Source organism: Leptodactylus fuscus, chromosome 11 (assembly GCF_031893055.1).
Source record: "Leptodactylus fuscus isolate aLepFus1 chromosome 11, aLepFus1.hap2, whole genome shotgun sequence".
Taxonomy (NCBI): Eukaryota; Metazoa; Chordata; class Amphibia; order Anura; family Leptodactylidae; genus Leptodactylus; species Leptodactylus fuscus.
In genome coordinates, this window is record NC_134275.1 from 79496927 (window position 1) to 79519375 (window position 22449).

General features: G+C 46.7%; 1 protein-coding gene across 1 annotated transcript in view; it reads right to left on the reverse strand.

The window, feature by feature from the left end:
• The window catches only part of LOC142184741 (regulator of G-protein signaling 3-like), a 42099-nt gene extending 31374 nt beyond the window's left edge, over window positions 1-10725 (reverse strand). The window contains exon 1 of the mRNA XM_075259798.1: window positions 10582-10725. The gene's annotated coding sequence lies outside the window, so the exon portion shown is untranslated. The remainder of the gene's footprint in view (window positions 1-10581) is intronic.
• Between the last annotated feature and the right edge of the window lie 11724 nt (window positions 10726-22449).

Consider the following 22449-nt stretch of genomic DNA (forward strand, 5'->3'; position numbering starts at 1 on the left):
AAGCTCCTGAGCGGTTCCCGTTGATTTCAATGGGAGCCGTCTTTTTGGTCAGGATTTGAGGTGATTACGGCCTGACCAAAAAACCCAGTCTGAACTTATCGCAATGCTACCTGTAGAGTCATCCAATAAAGAATGGCAGCTGTAGAGAACTCCAATTTTCCCATGGAACACTCCGATAGTCACATGACTTTGTGCGGCCTTATAAAGGGGAGTCCTCAACTTAAAGGGGGACTCCACTGGAGATGGATTTTGATCCCACAGCACAGACATAGGCTACTAGAGGGTTAACCGTTCCTCCACCTTAAAGCCTTGAAACTTCTTGAAAAGTTCTTTTCACAGTTCACAAAATCCACTAACCTTTGCTTGTGTTTACCCTCAAAGTGGCCACAGAGAGGGCCCATTGTGGACCGGGCCTGGTAATGAGAGGTTTACATGGCCAGAGATCAGGTATTCAGTACAGAGCAGCCATGCAAAACCTAAAAACCTTCACAGGCCGCGGACACGTGACCAGCCCGAAAAAGAACGATCGCATTCACCGTTTACTGGAAGGAATGCTGCCGACCTCAAGAAACCTTTACTTTCCATCCCAGACGAGCAGCGACGTCCTTTCTGCACTTTGGACACTAGATAATCTGACCTTATTCACACGAATGTGTCCGTTTCCCAGACGTAAAAAGTTGACGAATTGGTCCATTTTTAATAACCGTTTTGGATCGGTTTGTCCGGTTTTGATGGCCGAGTGTCATCCATTTTGCATTTGTCTGATGACGGGGTTTAATTTTTTTCTGGTTTTTCTTTGACTCAACCCACTAATCCATTTTCAATGTCACATGGGTGTAAATCCGGTTATAAACCGCCGCACTGATTGGGTCCATGTTTCCATCAAAAGAACGGCCACATGACGGCCATTATAGAGATAACATGGTCATTCTTCGGTGTCCCATGAATAAGCTCTGTGCCGTAACAGACGCTTGTCCCCTCTGCACAAGACAGGATCCCCCTAAGGATCCAACAGCCTGGTCAGGGGAATTAAGGAGCAAAAGTCACCCTAAAAACTTCCTTGGGAATGGAGGACCAGCGCACTTGTGTGACCGGCACTCCATTTATTGCTATGGAGTTGCGAGCCCTGCTGAAATTAGCAATGAGTGGAGCGGTTTTAGGGGGCCTTTTGCCCTCTAATTCCATTGCTGAGAGCCGGACCCCCGATGATCTGACATTTAGCCCCTGTCCTGTACATAGGGGGTAATTGTCCATACCGAGACAACACCTTTGAATAATATCTGTCTAGACACACAAAAGCCAGTATGAACGAGCAGAGCTGCTGTATAAAGCATGGTGGATGAGTAGAGGTTCAGCCTCAGCGTATGAGGAGATCGAAGAAGAAGAAAGCTGAGCAAGTGCCCTTGACCATTCTTGGAATTACCATAGAAGTGAATGGAGAGAGCCGCACTCGCGTCCCCACCTCTTCAGTCACTGCGCCTGCGGTAAACTGGGGATTGACCATTCCCCCCAAGGCCCTCGCAGGTCACACGAGCATTTCCCATATTAATATTATAAAATCACAGTTTAAATAATTCTCTTGCGTTCCGAACCTGGATTTCCATGTTGAAACTATTAAGTTACGCTTGTAAAGGAAGAGCGCCATGAATTATAAATGTTAACAACACAAAGTATATTCCACCCGGGCACGGAAGCAGAACGCTGCATTTGGCGTCGCCGCCCGTCCCTAGCTGTTTTGTAAGAGCTGTGATTAGATAATGACATACTTGTTTGTGTGCATTTATAGTTTTATGGGCCGGATCCTGCATAGGAACACCACAACAGCCCCGCGGGGGTATAACCTACACCTGACCTCTGATCTATAGGCCAGGTACACGTGCTGGAATAACCCTACTGTACATACCGTGATGTGCCAGGTCTCTGGCAGTGACATGGACAGCTAGGTATGGGTTCTAGGACCTTCGCACCGCAGAATTTGGAACTGAATTTGAGGCAGATTCCAACTCCAAATCACCCTGCATTGACTTCAATGGCAAACGCTGACTTTTTGTATTGCTTGATCTTCAAGTGAAGTGAATGGGAAGCGGACATTTCCAACAGGAAGGTGCAGAATTTGATGCAGAATTTGGTTAAGTGGATAAAATCAGTTTCAAATTCTGAAAGCTGAATTTTTCAGCTAGGAAAAATCTGCCATGTGACCTTACCTTGCCCGTGTTCGGGATTTCGTTCTTCGGGTCCTTAAGGCTGAGGCCCCACATTGCAGAAACGCAGCTTTTTTTGTTGCAGATTTTGCTGCAGTTTTTTGAACCAAAGCTAAGAGTGGCTACAAAAGGAATGGGAAATATAGAGGAAGTTCTTACACTTCTCCATTCAGTTCAATCCACTCCTGGCTTTGGCTCAAAAAACTGCAGCAAAATCCACAACAAAAAGAGCTGCGTTTCTGCAAGGTGGGGCCTTATCCTTAAAAAGCGGTTACCTGCAGTCTATAATGGGGTCCACCGGGATTCTGCCCGAAAAATGTAGAAGGTAAAAGCCCTTTCAAGTGGATTTGTGAATGGAAACCCTGAACATAATCCAGGCGCAGGTGTGCACCTAGCTTTAGGCCTTATTCACACATCTGTATCGGTTACAGATGAAAAACTATATCCGTTTTCGGTCAGTGATTTTTCATCAGTATTCCCTCACATGTCATTTTGAGGACGTCATCTAGTGACAGTCCGTGAAAAAAAAATTATACAGATGGCATCCGTATACAGTCTGTGTTTTTATCTGGCCCATTGGTTTTCAACATGAGTTTTCATATTTTTGGTGGCGTCGGAGGGTGCACCCCATTCACAACCAGGCACACGTCTTCCCCTAAATGTGCTGAAATCTATGCCAGCTCTTAGACATCATTTATGGTAAAAAGTTACAATTTTTTGCACAAAACCCAACAAAATGGGGCTTTTTCATGCTTTGTACACCGGAAAATTGACATACAAAGTGTGATATGATCTGAGCAAAAGACGAAGGCTAAGGCCACAGCTTTAAAAAACAAAACAAAAATAAAACACACAACGAAAACAATATTTCATCGAGTTTTGTCATTTTCTGAAGCGTTTCCTCAATGACACCCTGCATTATTTCTTCACCCCATCTTGGTCAATGGCGAAAAACTTCAGCAACATGTCTTTTCACACACCGCTGCGTTTTCTATACACGATACGTCGAGGGAATTAAATAAAATCTTGTTTACTTTGCTGGCACTGTAAAAACAAATTTTTTTCTGCTGCATTTTTTCAAAAATAAATATAGACAAGGAAATCTATGGGGTCCGTGCCGCCACCAGTACGTTACGTCATCGCAGATCCCTGGCCGCCTGTATTACAAATCAATGTCGATGGTTTGTCGTTATTTGGATCTAACGTGTGTCAGGGAAGCCATTTATGTTGTGGTCTCCATTTATATAGATAACACCACACAGTGCCAGATCCATCATACGACAGAAACCAATGAGGTCTGACAGATGACACAGGCCCTATTATAAGTCAGCCATTGTCACTGGAAGAATAGGGTTCCGACTACGATATTAACAAAGCCCCAAGGCTGCACATTTGCGGAGCAGATTCCACATCTCAAATCCGCCGCACTTTACCGTACACGGTATGGGGATGGAGGTTGTAAACCTGTCTACATGTAGTAGGCAAAATCCGCAAGATATAAAGGGCGCGTTCAAGATCATGTGGAAATGGCGCAGAGAAATCCGTACATTTCCACATGGAGATTTTGTTCCCGGAATCGCAGAGAAAATTCTTCAGGCAACGATTATATCTGCGTTGGAGAATTCGTCAGTATCCGCCAATCCTCAGGTGGTTTCAGTTTTATAATGATGGACACCATTCTAGTCCATGGGATTCCCTGGGCTCTGCGTGTAAGCGCTGGTTTAGCGGTATGCCTCTCTGTTTGGGTCTTCCATTGGACCTGGTGTGTACCTAGAGTCGCCACGTATTTACGTATCCTTAGTAATTCATATACCCCACTGTCTTAGGCCTCGTACACACAGTCCTAATGTGTATGGATTTTTTCAGGCCATATTACAGCTGTAAATCTCGCCTCTTGGACTTTAATACGGAGGCCCTATCCTTAGAATAAGTCGTGAACCTCATATTGGCGGGGTGTTAATACCCGGGGCTCCATCGGTTTGAGGTGGTTGCAGTATTTGGGCAAGCCGCATAACAAGCCATATGACGTCATGTTTATTGGTTAGGCTCGATTAAAATTTGCACTGGTATTTCTGTCACAGGGTCCACCAAAAATCGACAGACTCCATTATAGTGAATGCCACAGTCTCTTCAGACAGCGGATTGGTGGGAGTGCCAGTTGTCGGACCAGACAGATAAGTGACCTATCCCAAGGACAGGCCATCAGTATCCGATCTTGGAGAACCCCTTTAAGGCAACGTCTCTGTGCTTTGCCCAGGGCAGAAACTGGTGCAAAACAAACTAGGCCTCAAACAGAAAAATTGGCCATGTTGCCAAATTGATAAATGAGACCCAAACCATAACTAGTGTATATATATATATATATATATATATATATATATATATATGTTGTGTAGCATGACTATCAACAAAGCAGTCTTCTATTAAGCTGCATCAGTCTCTGGAAAAGTTGGGTGACCACCATTATAGCTACCACATTGGCCGTCACCAAGCTTTCCCAAAACCGTCAATAATAAAACTGTCTAATTAAGAGGTAATACCCAGATCTGCTTTTCAGGATCCTGGGAAAGCTGGGGCAACAATTTACTAAGCACTAAGTAGTAAAGACAAGATAAATATTTGTGCCGTAAACAATTCAGCCCCATAAACCATAAAAAGCAAAGAAGGCCGAAGCCATTGACTGCGACATGTGACGAGGCCTAGCGCCGTAGGAAAATTTATGACGGACTACAGCTTTGTCATAAGCCAGTAATTCATCAGGTCATCTGGTGGTTGTCGCCATGACCGATACACGCATGTGAGGCCTGTGTGTCCGCGCACGTCTGCAGAAGTATGCACGCCGCGGCTCTCACTGCTTCGCCTGCCATTACCATTGTTTACATGGATATACAGATGTTTCTCGCCAAGTGATAATTAGATAGCGCACAACAAACACTGCGCAGGAATAGCAGAGACGACTGCAGGGCAGGAAGTGCGGACATAGTCACACGACGCTGGTGGATGAGGGGTAGACGGGGATGATGGAGAGATCCGGAGATAGAATGGGGGATGGGGAGGACCACAATAGGGTTATTACATGCATGAACGTAAGGGTTGGACGGCGATGGCGGACGGCGTGTGCCCACTTGAAGTGATGGAGAATCTCTTGGAGGGCTCTCTAGAGAGGCCATCTAGTTGAAGACAAGATAATACAGAGCACTATTGTTGGGGGCCCTTCATTGTATAGGAACCACAATACAGACTGTCCACGACAAGCACTACGCCTTCCCCCCCATTCCTAATTTAGGGGTTTTGGCTGATTTACGTACAGATGACATCATACTTGATGACCTCATAAATACCCAAGTGAGACATCTTCCCATTGGCCGACCAAATAAAACAGGGACAAGTTTTCCATTTTGGCCAACGTAATATGAGACAATGTCCCCCCGTCCCCCCCCAAGGGCCCAAAGATCTGCCCCAAACCTAAACCTATGTGATGACCTCAAAAGGCGATAGGTTTACTGTATGGTGTAGTATGTACGCATTATATGGCGGTATTATACAGCCAGTGTATGGTAATGCTACTTGGCTATAGGTTTATTGTATGGTGTAGTATGTACGCATTATATGGCGGTATTATACGGCCAGTGTATGGTAATGCTACTTGGTTCTAGGTTTATTGTATGGTGTAGTATGTATGCATTACATGGCGGTATTATACAGCCAGTGTATGGTAATGCTACTTGGTTATCGGTTTATTGTATGGTGTAGTATGTACGCATTATATGGCGGTATTATACGGCCAGTGTATGGTAATGCTACTTGGTTATCGGTTTATTGTACAGTATGGTGTAGTATGTACGCATTATATAGCGGTATTATACGGCTAGTGTATGGTAATGCTACTTGGTTATCGGTTTATTGTACAGTATGGTGTAGTATGTACGCATTATATGGCGGTATTATACGGCTAGTGTATGGTAATGCTACTTGGTTATCGGTTTATTGTATGGTGTAGTATGTATGCATTATATGGCGGTATTATACAGCCAGTGTATGGTAATGCTACTTGGTGATAGGTTTATTGTATGGTATAGTATGTATGCATTATATGGCGGTATTATACAGCCAGTGTATGGTAATGCTACTTGGTTATCGGTTTATTGTATGGTGTAGTATGTATTGATTATATGGCGGTATTATGCGGCCAGTGTATGGTAATGCTACTTGGTTATAGGTTTATTGTATGGTGTAGTATGTATGCATTATATGGCGGTATTATGCAACCAGCGTATGGTACTGTTACTTAGGGAACTGTATCGTTTTATTATTTGAGCACTAGACAGCAATGTGATTTAGCATTATATTCACGTTCACTGTACAGCACTATATGGCAGTATTACATACACACTGTATGGGGTACTAGGTGGGGAAGAGTGTTATTATTTGAGCTCTACATAGCAATGTGGTTTGGTAGGTCTGTCTTCACTGCACTGCATGTATACACTATATAGCCGTATTGTATACACACTGTATGACGATATTGTAGTATTTAGAGAACTGTATATCATTACTAACAATGTGATTTGCTACTATTATTATGACTTCACTGCACTATTATGTATACACTATATGGCAGTATTATACACACTGTATGGTGATACAGTAAGTACTGTTTAGGGTACTGTACAGCATTATAAGTGGAGCACTTCATAGTAATTTGATTTGGCACTATCATGTATGCACTATATGGGAGTATTATATGCGCACTGTAGGTGATATAGTATTATTCAAGGAACTGTATCACATTATTACTTGAACACTACATAGCAATGTGATTTGCCACTATTAAGTCTTCACTGCACTATTATGTACACACTATATGGCAGTATTATACATGGTGATATGTATGGTGATAACGTAAGTACTATATAGGGTACGGGTACAGCATTGTTACTGGAGTACTATGTAGCAATGATATTTGGCATAGTTTATGTATACCGTACACTGTCTGGCGCTATTATGTACACCCTCAGGGGCATAGCTATAGGGAATGCAACGGTAGAAATTGATGCTGGACCCTGGAGGGGCCCCAAAGGCCGTTTGGCACACAAAATATACCCCTATTCTAAATGGCACAAGGTAAGTACGGACCCAGTTACAGATTTTGCAGGGACCAGGACCTTTCTTCCTCTGTAGACAGAGTATAGTAATATTACTTTTGCAATGTATAAGAAACATATGTAGAGCGTTACTATTTGATCACTACATAGCAGTGTTATTATGGAGCAGTCATGTGCTTGCTGTACGATGCTATCGTGTATGTACTATACAATGCTATTACTTGGACACTATATGATGGTATTAGGTGCACATTGTATGGTAAAGCTATTTAGGGAACTATGTACTTGCTGTATGGCATTATGATGTATGTACTATGTTACTTAGGTACTATATGGTGGTATTATATGTACACGGTCTGGTGATACTATTAAGGTTACCATGTGCTTGCAGTATGGCACTATCATGTATGTACTATAGGTTAGCATTATATAATGTTGTGTTGGATGGGTCATATGTAGACGAGGGTGGTCTTGACTGATGATTACCCGCCGACCACAATCTAATGAATCCTAAGAGGATCAGACAGCCATAGGGTGCCAAAGATCACGATCCAGGGCAAACACGGGATCAGCAGAGTGTGAAGATTTTATAGACATATTAATGATAGCTATAGGCGGCACATAATGATAGACGAGAGCGGGCGGCGCAGGAATAGCAGACACATGAGAGTACGGCAGGGAGGGGAGCAGAAGGGTTAATGCAGAGCGATAAAACCATATTGTAGGTTTATTTAGTAAGCATGCTAAGCATAGAGCGCTGCGCGGAATAGCAGAGTTATACCGTGACATTGAGATTTGTGTGGAGGTTATAGGGGGACACCGTATCAAGGAGAAGGCAGCAGCGGGGAGCGCCATGGTCTATGTGTTATGATGATGAGAAGGAATATGGAGCATGACGGACACAGATTCAGGGCCAGCAGCAAAGCAGAAGTCTGTCATGTGTCATGTAAAGGTCTGTGCACATAAGAGGATGTAGCAGAGCCGGGTTCTTCATTGGCCACAACACATGGTGATACAATCTGTGGTTTTCCATGGAACTGCAGGTAAACCTGCTACGTTATCATCTGCATAACAGACCAGACATCTAATAACAGATCAAGCTCTGCTACATCTGTATATAAACACAGCAGAAACGTGTCGCAGAGTGAGCGGAAAACGGGCACAAGTCACTTACCAGCGATAGAGGAGACGAAAACATGGAGGTTATATTATGTTAGTGCTAGGACGCAGCCTATGTAGCAATAAGGGTGTAGTGCGGAAAGGAATAGCAGAGTGTAGCCGAGTTAGAGGTTTAATGACTTGAAGTGGGTACTTGTGAGGTAATGGCATACCAAAGATTAGAATGGTGCTGGTACTTACAATGGTGTAGTGTTCGGTGAGACCGAGGAATAGTAGAGAGGAGTTATAGCTGAGCTGATACAGGAGTAGAAGGATGTAGTGATTAGAGCGGTGTGCTAGAAGAGTACTGGTAGTGTCTGCTGGGGTCAGTATACTGCTGCGGGGTGGACTGGGTGTAGTGGCAGTGCGGAATAGCAGAGCTGAGTTATAGCTGAGCTGGTATAGTGGTGGCAGAAGGATGTAGTGATTTATAATTGTGTGTACTGAGAATCTAATACAGGAGGAGTGATCTGTGGTGCAGCATGACACATTATATAGTGAGCCGCAGGGTGTAGTGTCACTACGGAGTAGCAGAGCTGAGTTATAGCTGAGCTGGCATAGTGGCAGAATGATGTAGTGATTTATAATTGTGTATACTGAGAATCTAATACAGGAGGAGTGATCTGTGGTGCAGCACCAGACTATATAGTGAGCCGCAGGGTGTAGTGTCACTACGGAGTAGCAGAGCTGAGTTATAGCTGAGCTGGTATAGTGGCAGAATGATGTAGTGATTAGAGCGGTGTGCTAGAAGAGTACTGGTAGTGTCTGCTGGGGTCAGTATACTGCTGCGGGGTGGACTGGGTGTAGTGGCAGTGCGGAATAGCAGAGCTGAGTTATAGCTGAGCTGGTATAGTGGCAGAAGGATGTAGTGATTTATAATTGTGTGTACTGAGAATCTAATACAGGAGGAGTGATCTGTGGTGCAGCATGACACATTATATAGTGAGCCGCAGGGTGTAGTGTCACTACGGAGTAGCAGAGCGCTGGAGGATGTAGTGATTTATAATAGTTACCAAGAGCAGGAATACATTATGATGTAGTGTGGGTCATGGTGATGTAACAAGGTCTAGAACCATGAAGGAATAGCAGAGCGCAGTTATAGCCGAGTTAGAGAGGCTGGAGTAGGAAGGATGTAGTGATTGAAAACTGTGTATAGTGGGAATATAAGACAGCTGATGTAGTGAGCCGCAGGGTGTAGTGTCACTAAGGAATAGCAGAGCGCAGGAGGATGTAGTGATTTATAATAGTGACTGAGTGTGGGAATGATAGGAATACATTGTAACAAGGTCTAGTGAGACTGGAATAGCAGAGCGCAGTTATAGCTGAGTTAGGTAAGTGCAGTAAAATAATGTGATGTTGAGCTGTGTTCGTATCTTGTAGTGTGAACTGCAGCGAATATATAGCACAGCATGGCATATCTATACAAGGGTCTAGTGAGACTGTGGAATAGCAGAGCCATACTGTTCTAGCTGTGCTGGAGTACAGGATAATGATGTAGTGTGCTAAGAGGAAAGGGAGAATTAGTGCAGCCGTAATATACATTATACCATGTGACCTTGTAAGGACCAGGGACATAGTGTGGAATAGCAGAGCTCTGGTATAGCAGAGTGCAAGCACTGGAGGGTGTCGGGATTTAGAACAGGGACTTAGTGCAGGAATAGTTGGAATAGATTATAATGGAGGGTGGACATAGCAATGCCACTGGGTCTAGTGACATGAAGGAATAGCAGAGCCGTACAGTTCTAGCAGAGTTAGGTGAGCGCAGTAAGACAGAGCTCTAATGTTGAGCTTTATTCATGTGCAGGTAAACTGTAGTAGTGTGAACTGCTTCAATACACAACCCACTCCAGGGTGTAGTGACACAGCGGAATAGCAGAGCCATACAGATAGAGCAGAGTTAGAGAAGGTTATGAGATGTAGTGTGCAGAGTGTCTAGTAACAGGAAGGGTAGAATTGTTGCAGTAATAACCTACATGGCACCATGTGACCTGGCATAGTGTGGAATAGCAGAGCTGAGGTGTAGCAGAGCTGACTCCAGGTGCAGGGCTCATAGGCATTGGAATAGCAGAGCCGAGCAGTCAGGAGTCCCTGTGCAGCCCCCACCCCCACTCACTTACCTTGGATTGTCAGCTCCTGTGGTTCCCCTGCAGTGTCTGGGAGTCTCCCTCAGCTGTGTCACTGCAGTGTCTGTGTGTATGTGTGTATGTGTGTGTGTGTCTTGTCTGCCTCCCCTCCCTCCGCCATGACGTTCTTCCATCTCTCCTCCCTCTCCCTCTCTCTCGCCCTCTATCTTCTCCCCTCACCTCGGCTCCTGCCCCTGCCTCACTACCTGCTGCCCCTGCCCCCCACCCTGTTACCCCGCACAGGCAGGACTTGCCCCCTGATCCCCTCTTGCACCTGTTGCTTCCCCCTGGTATTAGTTGCACCCCTATAGATTTACCCCCCATTCTATGTATACGGACTCTCTATCTGTCCGTCTCCTCTTCCTCATTCCCCTGCAGCTTCCTCCACCTCCTGTTTACCTCTCTGTCTCTTCTGCTTCTTCCCCCTTCCTTGCCCTCTGTCTCCTGCACCTGGGCCAGGTTACTCCGTGTGATCTACCAGGGGAGTTGTAGTGGGAAATAAATCCAATCCTTTAGTCTTCCTCTGATGGCCAGTTGTCAGTTTCTTAAGGTGCCCCCTGAACAGACTTATTCCTCCAGATCCCCCCGCACCTGCACCCCCTGCTCCGCCAAGCATGCAGGTGTATTCACTGGTTAGAGGGGAATAAGCCGCTGATAGAGACCCCAGGTGTGGAAATGAGACACATCTTCTTGTAGCCCCACAATGTAATGCCCCCTTCTGTAGCCCCCTACACTGTAATGCCCCCTTCTGTAGCCCCCCCACACTATAATGTCCCCTTCTTGTAGCCCCCTACACTGTAATGCCCCCTTCTTGTAGCCCCCCCACACTGTAATGCCCCCTTCTTGTACCCCACACTGTAATACCCCCTTCTTGTAGCCCCCCCCACACTGTAATGCCCCCTTCTTGTACCCCACACTGTAATGCCCTCTTCTTGTAGCCCCCCACACTGTAATGCCCCCTTTTTGTAGCCCCCCACACGCTAATGCCCCCTTATTGTAGCCCCCACACTCTAATGCCCCCATCTTGTAGCCCCCAAACTGTAATGTCCCCTTCTTGTAGCCCCTACACTGTAATGCCCTGTTCTTGTAGCTCCCACACTGTAATGCCCCCTTCTTGTAGCCCAGATGCCCCTTCTTGTAGCCCCCACACTGTAATGCTCCTTCTTGTAGCCCCCCACACTGTAATGCCCCTTATTGTAGCCCCCACACTGTAATGCCCCCTTCTTGTAGCCCCCACATTGTAATGCCCCCTTCTCGTAGCCCCCCACACTGTAATGCTCCTTATTGTAGCCCCCACACTGTAATGCCCCTTATCGTAGCCCCTACACTGTAATACCCCGTTCTTCTAGCTCCTACACCATAATGCCCCTTATTGTAGCCCCCACACTGTAATGCTCCCTTCTTGTAGCCCCCCACACTGTAATGCTCCTTATTGTAGCCCCCACACTGTAATGCCCCTTATCGTAGCCCCCTACACTGTAATGCCCCCTTCTTCTAGCTCCTACACCATAATGCCCCTTCTTGTAGCCCCCACACTGTCATGCCCCCTTCTTGTAGCCCCCACACTGTAATGCTCCTTATTGTAGCCCCTACACTGTAATGCTCCTTCTTGTAGCCCCCACACTGTAATGCCCCCTTCTTGTAGCCCCTACACTGTAATGCCCCCTTCTTGTAGCCCCCCACACTGTAATGCCCCCTTCTTGTAGCCCCCACACTGTAATGCCTCTTATTGTAGCCCCCTACACTGTAATGCCCCCTTCTTCTAGCTCCTACACCATAATGTCCCTTCTTGTAGCCCCCACACTGTAATGCCCCCTTCTTGTAGCCCCCACACTGTAATGCCCCCTTCTTGTAGCCCCCCACACTGTAATGCTCCTTATTGTAGCCCCCACACTGTAATGCCCCTTATTGTAGCCCCCACACTGTAATGCCCCTTATCGTAGCCCCCTACACTGTAATGCCCCCTGCTTCTAGCTCCTACACCATAATGCCCCTTCTTGTAGCCCCCACACTGTAATGCCCCCTTCTTCTAGCTCCTACACCATAATGCCCCTTCTTGTAGCCCCCACACTGTAATGCCCCTTCTTGTAGCCCCTACACTGTAATGCCCCCTTCTTGTAGCCCCCACACTGTCATGTCCCCTTCTTGTAGCCCCCACACTGTAATGCTCCTTCTTGTAGCCCCCCACACTGTAATGTCCCCTTCTTGTAGCCCCCCACACTGTCATGCCCCCTTCTTGTAGCCCCCCACACTGTAATGCCCCCTTCTTGTACCCCTTACACTGTAATGCTCCTTCTTGTAGCCCCCACACTGTAATGCCCCCTTCTTGTAGCCCCCACACTGTAATGCCCCCTTCTTGTACCCCCTACACTGTAATGCCCCCTTCTTGTACCCCCTACACTGTAATGCTCCTTCTTGTAGCCCCCCACACTGTAATGTCCCCTTCTTGTAGCCCCCACACTGTAATGCCTCCTTCTTGTAGCCCCCACACTGTAATGCCTCCTTCTTGTAGCCCCCCACACTGTAATGCCCCCTTCTTGTAGCCCCCACACTGTAATGCCCCCTTCTTGTAGCCCCCACACTGTCATGCCCCCTTCTGTAGCCCCCACACTGTCATGCCCCCTTCTGTAGCCCCCACACTGTCATGCCCCCTTCTTGTAGCCCCCCACACTGTAATGCCCCCTTCTTGTACCCCCTACACTGTAATGCCCCCTTCTTGTAGCCCCCACACTGTAATGCCCCCTTCTTGTAGCCCCCCACACTGTAATGTCCCCTTCTTGTAGCCCCCACACTGTAATGCCTCCTTCTCGTAGCCCCCCACACTGTAATGCCCCCTTCTTGTAGCCCCCACACTGTAATGCCCCCTTCTTGTAGCCCCCACACTGTAATACCCCCTTTTTGTAGCCCCCCACACTGTAATGCCCCCTTCTTGTAGCCCCCACACTGTAATACCCCCTTCTTGTAGCCCCCACACTGTAATGTCCCCTTCTTGTAGCCCCCCTACACTGTAATGCCCCCTTCTTCTAGCTCCTCCCAGCATGCATACTGGCTCTGCTGTTCTGGGAACTCCCATGGAAGTGAATGGAGCATGCTGGGAGTTGTAGTTTGACAGCAGCTGGAGGGCCGTACGTTCCCTACCCCTGCTCTAGAGGGTTGTCATCCAGCTTTGCCAGTTGTCTAGTTCTGTAGTTCTACGTTGCCCACGTCCATGTGACTACATAACTCAGCTGGAGTTCAGGATTCTGGGAAAGCTTTTATATTGCTGTATTGACTGTATTGTGCAGAAATGTGTCACATGATATAAAGAAGATGGTAAAACAAATTACCTTCATCCAGCTTTCCCTCACTCCTGAACGGTCTTGTACATATATCTGCATAAACTGGCAAATTTGCAGTTCAGATTTGTTTCCTGCTACAGGGTGGAATGATAACATTCTCTAGGGGCCACTAGGGGGAGCTGACGACATACAGGGTTCCCATTACTAGTTGTAGTAATATCCATACAGTGAGCTCCCCCTGGTGGCGTCTGTAGATGAACAAAATGTGGAAATCAATTAGGAGCCCAAAATTGTTAGACTGTGTTTCTAGGCCGCATGACAGCCCACGCCAGACAATGTATTATAACAGAGGCGGGTTTAGCTGAGGTTTTGCACCATTGTGTTAGGAAATACCACGAGAATTTGTAAATGATGAACTCAGCACTGCTACGTCTCCAGTAATGGATGTTGTGGGGCCTATTGGATCTAGGGCCAGTGACCTATCTCTAATACCTCGGCTATCCCTTGATGTGACCCCTTGCAGTCCCACAACTGATGCAGCATGACGTCACCATGATGTGGTAAATGACAAACCCAGCTCTGCTACATCTATATCTATTTAACGTTATATTGCCTGCCCTTTGAACCGCTTAATCCTCAAAGTCATGAGGTCCCTTCTAGTGAGAACATGAACTCATGTGTGAATTGACTTGTGTTAAATCTGAGCCATCTTCACTTGTCAATCCCGTCCTGTGGCGCTTCCTGAAATCATTGTTTTCCGCAGCGCCGAGCCGCTTCTGCCTGGTCAAGGACACGCCATATTAGAAATACCTGTGTTGTGGTTTGCATCCTTGACAACATGTGTAATATTGAGCGATTGCACCATGTGATCAGCCTCCGATTTGATGCAGCCACTGGTTAAAGGGCAACTCCACTTCCGAATGCTCTATGAGCGAGCTGTCAGCGGAGATCCATTAGGCGCCAGTCTGCAATTCTGTACTGATATAATATATACGGTATATATATATCTTTATAGCGGTCGGAGCGCCAGAGCTCACAACTCGCTACTAACTGAATAAATCAATGTGTTAGGAGCTCCCCCTGGTGGTGACTACAATCAATGGTTTGTAGTCTGTAACCATAGACACATACCTGTGCACAGGAGCTGCAGACACAAAACGGTGATTAAAGATGGACATTTTCAACCAATTTTTTATTTTAGATTTTAAAAAATAACATGTAAAATTAGTCAAAAAGATATCGGACCCTTGTAACATGCAAAACGTACCGCAAGGAGCTCCACCATATATCTGGAAGGGATTGTGGTTTTCTTATACACTCACCGGCCACTTTATTAAGTACACCTGTCCAACTGCTCGTTAACACTTAATTTCTAATCAGCCAATCACATGGCGGCAACTCAGTGCATTTAGGCATGTAGACATGGTCAAGACAATCTCCTGCAGTTCAAACCGAGCATCAGTATGGGGAAGAAAGGTGATTTGAGTGCCTTTGAACGTGGCAGGTTGTTGGTGCCAGAAGGGCTGGTCTGAGTATTTCAGAAACTGCTGATCTACTGGGATTTTCACGCACAACCATCTCTAGGGTTTACAGAGAATGGTCCGAAAAAGAAAAAACATCCAGGGAGCGGCAGTTCTGTGGGTGGAAATGCGTTGTTGATGCCAGAGGTCAGAGGAGAATGGCCAGACTGGTTCGAGCTGATAGAAAGGCAACAGTGACTCAAATAGCCACCCGTTACAACCAAGGTAGCCAGAAGAGCATCTCTGAACGCCGCACAGTACGTCCAACTTTGAGGCTACAGATGGGCTACAGCAGCAGAAGACCACACCGGGTGCCACTCCTTTCAGCTAAGAACAAGAAACTGAGGTTACAATTTGCACAAGCTCATCGAAATTGGACAATTGAAGATTGGAAAAACGTTGCCTGGTCTGATGAGTCTCGATTTCTGCTGCGACATTCGGATGGTAGGGTCAGAATTTGGCGTCAACAACATGAAAGCATGGATCCATCCTGCCTTGTATCGGTAATGGTTCAGGCTGGTGGTGGTGGTGTCATGGTGTGGGGAATATTTTCTTGGCACTCTTTGGGCCCCTTGGTACCAATTGAGCATCGTTGCAACGCCAAAGCCTACCTGAGTATTGTTGCTGACCATGTCCATCCCTTTATGACCACAATGTACCCAACATCTGATGGCTACTTTCAGCAGGATAATGCAATGCCATGTCATAAAGCTGGAATCATCTCAGACTGGTTTCTTGAACATGACAATGAGTTCACTGTACTCCAATGGCCTCCACAGTCACCAGATCTCAATCCAATAGAGGAGCATCTTTGGGATGTGGTGGAACGGGAGATTCGCATCATGGATGTGCAGCCGACAAATCTGCGACTGCAACTGTGTGATGCCATCATGTCAATATGGACCAAAATCTCTGAGGAATGCTTCCAGCACCTTGTTGTATCTATGCCACGAAGAATTGAGGCAGTTCTGAAGGCAAAAGGGGGTCCAACCCGTTACTAGCATGGTGTACCTAATAAAGTGGCCGGTGAGTGTATAGAACTCTATTGCCCACTATATGATCAGGAAACCAATTCTAGCAGCCACCTCTAGGGGGAGCTCACTGTATACAGCTTTAGAATCAGTCAATCGATCACATAACGATGTGTAGAACTGTATGCGCTCGGCTCCCCCTAGTGGCGGATAGTTTTATGGTGCCACTCAATTGCTGAAGGGAATCTCCAACCATTAGGCTAGGACTACACGACTATACTCCTGTGTGACCACCATGATCGCATTATGACACCAAGGGTGTGGCAAAAAAACAAACAAACAGCATGGAGAACCCCTTTAAGGCTGTTATATTGTGTGCTGAGGCTCTAAACTAGGCCTCAAGCAGAAAAACCAAACTAGGCCTCTAGCAACCAATCAGAGCTCAGCTTACATTACATAAACTGCTGTGAAAAAATGAAAGCTGTGCTGTGATTGGTTGCTATGGGCAACAAGATGAGTTCGGCTCAATTTGATGCCAAAGTATCTGACAACCATTTGAATCCCAGCGTATGTTTGTAAGGCCGACTTTGGCCGCAACTCGCAAAGATGGCCACAACCGCCCTGTGACTCCCTCATAAGAAAATGGAGTCTCAATGTGACACCGAGGATGTCACCTTCATTGCTGGAATTTTTGGTGACCTTTGGGGTTGTACATAAGGGCAACGTGGCGATTCTTGGTCGCCGCCAAAGTCACCACGTAGCCCTAGGCCCCTAACGGTATTACGTATACTGTCCTAGACCGCCGCAGATTATCACGCCGCCATCCTAAACCATATGGAGTAAATCTTAACTCACAACCACCCAAAAATCCCTAGTTAACCCTATCACGGCCATAGCCCACTAGAGATACCCCTAAGGCGAATCAATGAGGGCTCCCCCTGGTGGTGTCTGTAATTTCTAGCTGTGCGCGGGGAGAATCCAAAACTCGTCCCCTATAGTAATGTATGGAGCCGTCTCTGGGATGAGAAAGCCCTCCCCGGTCTGAAGAAAATATAATGTGATGGCGTTTGACCTCTTTGCGGCGTAGATGGAGGGAAGCGTAGCGGCCGCGCCCGATACCACAGCACTACTGCCGTATGCATATTTAACCAACGTGTATTACTGGATCAATGGCTGTGGTTGAACATTCTGGAAATGCTACAGCAGGAATAGTAGAGCTCTCTATGAAGACAATGAATGGACGACCCCAAGGTCACTGGATTTGTTGGGGCACCTTGGATTTCTGGAAACAATTCTGGTATATTAGGGCATATCCTGGCCCAAAAGGGGAGAGGTTTGCAGAAACCCGGCCCAGAAGTGGGTGGATTGATGTGACTCAGGGGCAGTTAAAAGTTCCTATTTACCATATAGTGACTCAATGGGTGTTATATGAAAGGAACGATTTTTAATATTACATATAGTTTGACGCCATGACAGCGCCTCACACTGATGACTGTGAACCCAACGTCCGGGTAAGAATAGAAGAGACAGGGTGACGGTGCTCCATTATGTGACAATCACAATGTCCTCATAACAGCCACACAGACAGCCCTATAAGATAAGATAATCATAGCAGGACAAGAAGGAAAAGCCCCAATGAAGATAGAGGCCATAGAGATCCTATAGCAGTGAATGACACAATGCCCCATAACGGTCTCATAATGCCCCATAACGGTCTCACAGTGCCCTATAGCAGGGCAAGAAAGAAAAGCCCCAATGGAGATAGAGGCCATAGAGATCCTATAGCAGTGAATGACACAATGCCCCATAACGGTCTCATAATGCCCCATAACGGTTTCACAGTACCCTATAACAGGGCAAGAAGGAAAAGCCCCAATGGAGATAGAGGCCATAGTGCTCTCATAGCAATGAAAGGCATAATACCCTCATAACAGTCTCACAATGCCCCATAACGGTCTCACAATGCCCCATAACGGTCTCACAATGCCCCATAACGGTCTCACAATGCCCCATAACGGTCTCACAGTGCCCCATAACGGTCTCACAATGCCCCATGACGGTCTCACAGTGCCCCATAACGGTCTCACAATGCCCCATAACGGTCTTACAGTGTCTCCATAATAGGGTCAGCCATAATGCCTCAGTAAAGATGGACGCCAAAGTGTTCCCATATTGGTGAAAGAGTCAATGCCCCATAACAGTCTCACAATACCCCACAAAGGTCTTACAGTAAGACTATTTGTCAATCACAATGTCCTCATAGTAGCCACACAGCCCCCCCCCCCCATAACAGGGCAAGAATGATAAGCCCCAGTACAGATGGACACCAAAGTGTTCCCATATTGGTGAACGAATCAATGCCCCATAATGGTCACATAGTGTCCCCATAACAGAGCCACAATACCCCAGTAAAGATGGACGCCAGTGTTCCCATACCATAAGCCACCAGCAGAACTGTCTGTAAGCAGGTTATTCCCTTTTCCCCATTGCGAACACATGCACACTTGGCTGAGCTGAGAGTGCATAGGTATAGGGGAGCCTGGAGGAATAGCGGTCCTATTCAGCTCTCTCAGATGCATGGCCACCTGAACACTATGTTTAGCCCCTCCCTCGCATATAATGGCTGATAACAGGGGACAACAGATTAATAGCAGCAGAGTATCCTGAGAAATGTCCTTCAGACCTGGGAAGAATAGACATTACTCCTTTACATGCAAATTCCCGTATATTGTGGGACCTGGAAATGTCTGTGAGTATAGACGGAAGGCAATAATGGGATTATGTGAGCCCGTGTCCTGGCAGTGCCATTAGTGGCGGGCAGGGAGGGTGCGGAGTCTGCAGACCTTGCGTGCAGTGAGGTGTATGGGTGCTGCAGACAGATGGCTCTCTGCTGCATCTCTAGGGACATAAAACCGCACGTCATTAGCCATAATGTCCCACACGAGCACGCCCCCGCTGCCTGCATTGTCACACAGCGAGAAGCGCACGTACAAATAGGTCCGGCGACTTCAGAGGCATCCCAGACACAGAAGGCTTATGATGTCAAACCCTGAGCAGATGTAGATAAGGACAGCAGGGACATCTAGTGCACAATGACCTTGTTTTCTCTGCTTCACCTTAATCATCACTATGGAACAAGGTGACTTTCAGCAGAGAATACAATACTCCTGAGCTGATCGTACTCGCATGGGAGCCAAAATAAAGAATAGGGACTCTCATCAGGCCCAAAGAGCTAAGCAGAGACTGTCTACAGAGCCAAGAGATAGAGTAAAGACTCACCAGAGTCAGGGAACGCAGAAGGGAATCTTATCAGACCCAAAGGACAGAGCAGAGACTCTCACAGATTGAGGAGACAGAGTAGAGACTCTCATCAGTACCAAGAGAGAGAGCAGAGACTGTCCTCAGGGCCAGGTGAGAGAGCAGAGACTGTTATCTGAGCCAGGAGAGAGAGCAGAGACTCTCATCAAAGACAGGACACAAAGTCACAAAGTAGAAACTAATCAGAGCCGAAAGAGAGAGAGTAGAGACTCTCATCAGAGCCAGGAGGGAGTAGAGGCTCTCATCAGACTCAGAGGACAAAAAGATAATCTTATCAGACCCAAAGGACAGAGCAGAGGCTCTCACAGATTGAGGAGACAGAGTACAGACCATCATCAGTACCAGGAGAGAGAGAGAGAGGAGACTGTTATCAGAGCCAGGAGAGAGAGCAGAGACTCTCATCAGTACCAGGAGAGAGAGTAGAGACTGTTATCTGAGCCAGGAGAGAGAGCAGAGACTCTCCTCAAAGACAGGACACAAAGTAGAAACTAATCAGAGCCGAAAGAGAGAGAATAGAGATTCATCGGAGCCAGGGGGGAGTAGAGACTCTCACAGATCGAGGAGACAGAGTAGAGACCATCCTTAGTACAAGGAATGAGAGTAGAGAGTCAGAAGAACAGAACAGAGAGAACAGAAATTCTCATCAGACTCAGGAGACAGTGTAGAGACCCTGATCAGTACCAGGAGAGAGCAGAGACTCTCATCAGACTCAGAGTACAAAGAAGATAATCTTATCAGACCCAAAGTACAGAGCAGAGACTCTCATCAGTGTCAGGAGAGAGAACAGAAACTCTCACCAGTCTCAGTAGATAGTGTAGAGACTCTCATCTGACTTAGAAGACAAACAATAGAATCTTATCAGACCCAAAGGACAGAGCAGAGACTCTCACCGAGCCAGGATACAGAGTAGAGACTCTCGCAGAGCCAGGATACAGAGCAGAGACTCTCGCAGAGCCAGGATACAGAGTAGAGACTCTCGCAGAGCCAGGATACAGAGCAGAGACTCTCGCAGAGCCAGGATACAGAGTAGAGACTCTCGCAGAGCCAGGATACAGAGTAGAGACTCTCGCAGAGCCAGGATACAGAGTAGAGACTCTCGCAGAGCCAGGATACAGAGTAGAGACTCTCGCAGAGCCAGGATACAGAGTAGAGACTCTCGCAGAGCCAGGATACAGAGCAGAGACTCTCGCAGAGCCAGGATACAGAGTAGAGACTCTCGCAGAGCCAGGATACAGAGTAGAGACTCTCGCAGAGCCAGGATACAGAGTAGAGACTCTCGCAGAGCCAGGATACAGAGCAGAGACTCTCGCAGAGCCAGGATACAGAGTAGAGACTCTCGCAGAGCCAGGATACAGAGTAGAGACTCTCGCAGAGCCAGGATACAGAGTAGAGACTCTCTCAGAGCCAGGATACAGAGTAGAGACTAAGACTTAGTAGAGACTTTCATCTGAACTATAAGGAGATGAAGCTCCCATCAGACCGAGGAGCGTGACGGCTACTGTAATCAGAAAAATAACAAGAAGTCGTAGCAGTGGGTACTCTCATCAGATTGGGGACTGTGAGAAAGGCAGAACAAGTCCTAGAGCACACTACGACTAGAAGTGACCAAGGAATCAGAATTTCATCAGACCCAAAACATGTTAGCTATTCCTCAAAAATAAGTAAAAAAAAACCCCTCAGCTGGTGCAACAAGACTTAGAAGACCAATCCAGACCTAAATGTTGGTGTTTTTGACGTCCCTCATGTCCTTATAGCTGTGTCCTTCCTTATCTTACTTCTTGGATTGAGCTATCCCCTGATGGATTGTATGAGATGACCAGTTTTGTACAATAACCCTTTGCGTTCTTTTTGTTTCGAAGCACCATAGGGTTCTTGTTGTTCCCCTTTAAGTTTTAAGGTCACAAAATAATGGCAAACTGAATTATGGGAGGACATAACTGTGGCCCCTACATGTGGGGTCCAGGACAATGTAGGGCGCCAGAGCCAGAGTATAGAAATAGTGACATAAGGTGTGGCCCCACCCAGACCCCAGAACATAATAGTGTTTTATGGAGGGTGAACCCCAAAAGTGTCTGGTTTGGGTCAACCCCGAAACGTTTGGAAAATTTGAATCAAATCCGGTTTAATCCAAATCGGTTTGCTTGGCCCTACTGCCTAAAACTATGGTTCTCAGGAGATGAGAAGCCACCACTGAAGGTGCCTGGAACTGGTAGACACCTTTGGTGGTGTCTGAAAAACCACTGATTTTGGAGTCCAGACTGTTGGCGCGCTAGCACTGGAGGATCTAGAATAAAAATACACCCGGACTATTCTGTTCTAGACTAATATGGACACCTCGAGCTGTACCGATGCTTGTCTACAGATGTGAGTGAGTGAACTTGGCCACATGATGATCTGACTACATCCCATTGTCATTGGGTATGGTGGACACCTGTTTCTCAAGATCTTCAATGGTCAACTTGAAGCCATCAATTCTCTGGACTTTGGTCATGGTCCAGGCCCTCTGTATATGACTCATTACTCCGCACAGTACAGACAATGGCACAATGTGGCGGTAGGATGCTGTACGTCAACACCCTCTCATTAGTATTTGACAAGCGATGATCCCCCCCCCTCCCATCATCATGGAGTAAACAGGACGTAATGTCCCACGCTATGGTGATGTCAAACCAACCAAGCACAACATGGACAATGTGATGAAGACAGTGACCTACACAGCAGTTGTACCTGACATAGCATCCAAGGACAGTATGGCTTCTCAGGACACGAGGTTTG